We start from the raw sequence: 1,530 nt of genomic DNA on the forward strand, positions 1-1,530 counted from the left end.
GTAGTGCTAGGATTACAGGTGTGAGCCATGGCACCCAGCCCAGAACTAGGACTTGAACCCAGACTCCCAGCCTCTGAAGCACCTGCTGTTTTCACTGCTTCTTGTTGACCTTCAGGAACCAGAGGTCTGGGTGGCTGCCATGGGGCCAAACTAGGAGATGGTTCAGGTTGGCCTTAGAGTCAGGGACAGCGACTAGCCAGTGGAGAGAACCAGATGGGCCCAGGAAACGTGGTCAGCAAGAAGATGGGTGGGGCCTTGCTGAAAGAGCCTTGAAGCATGCTAGGGAGGAGGAAGGGAGTCGGGAGAAGATGCATCAGTACGGTGCTGAAGCCAGTGGATTCCCAGTGTGGGGAAAGCCAGGCCTCTGCCCCCAGAGCCTGGAACCAGCCTCTAGAAGGGGGGCAGGAGTGGGGAACCTGTGGCCTCAAGGCCACATGTGGCCCTCCAGATCCCCAGGTGCAGCCCCTAGTGATGCTGTTCCCCACTTCCCTGTGCTCATGACACCAGCCTTGGGAACTGGATGTGAGGGCTATGGGACCCACCCGTCTTCCCTGCTGTTCCCAGTGCCTAGGCCTGAGGACCCAGCACAGAGGGGGTTAAGGGCTCAGGAACATTTGCCTCTGGGCTGGGTGGGAACTGTTTTGAGGAGCCTTGTCTGGCTCGATAATCCAGGCTGCCTATCTCTTCCACAGCAGCTGTGGAGCAGACAGGTTGTCCTGGCAGAGAGGGAGGTAAGGGCCTGCCTGATGGCGGGAAGACTTTGAGGCAGTAGAGACACCCAGGCTCCCTGGGGATCCTTTCCTACCCAACAGGGCTGTGCCTGGAGACTGGAGAGGTCATGGCCCAAGAAGTCTGGACATGGGAGTCCCCACTGACTCAGAGAACAAGAACTCACAGCTAAAGAACAGACATAGGGAGGTTTTGATGGGAAAGTTTCCATTTCTGACTCAATATGTGTCTCAGCAGGTGTGCAAGGGGCACACTATCACATGCCTCTGCACAGGTAGCTGAGCACATGTGCCTATGGAGGGGACAAGTAGGGAGAGCCCACTGCAAAGCCAGCAGGGAAGGACTCTGGCATTTGCAGAACTCCTGCTGTATATGAGCCAGTCTCCAGGTTAGAAATTTCCACCTTCACTGACTCATTTCATCTTCCCAACAATCATGGAAAAGAAGGCATTTTAACCCCATTTTGCTGATGAAGAAGCCAGGGCTCCAGGGGCAGGGGCAGGGGCAGGGGCCTGGGCCGCTCCGCAGGTGGTGGTGAAGCCCAGACTCTGACAAATCTGAAGCTGGGTTTTCCCTTCTGGCTCTTAGTCCTCATGGGCAGGAAGCGAGAACTGTAAGGCACAGCCCCTGAACTGTGAAGGCTGAAGCTCTGGTCCAAGCCTGTGGTTCCAGGACGTCAAGATTCACGAGAGAGCCTGGCTCACGAGCAGTGGGAGGTCAAAGAGAAGAGAGAAGATTGTTGCTGGGTTGCAGCTGGCCAAGAGCGTGTGGGGAAGGAGCTTAAAAAGCAGTTGAAGGCTG

The sequence above is a fragment of the Propithecus coquereli genome, unplaced genomic scaffold (genome assembly GCF_000956105.1).
Source record: "Propithecus coquereli isolate 6110/MARCELLA unplaced genomic scaffold, Pcoq_1.0 Scaffold281, whole genome shotgun sequence".
NCBI lineage: Eukaryota > Metazoa > Chordata > Mammalia > Primates > Indriidae > Propithecus > Propithecus coquereli.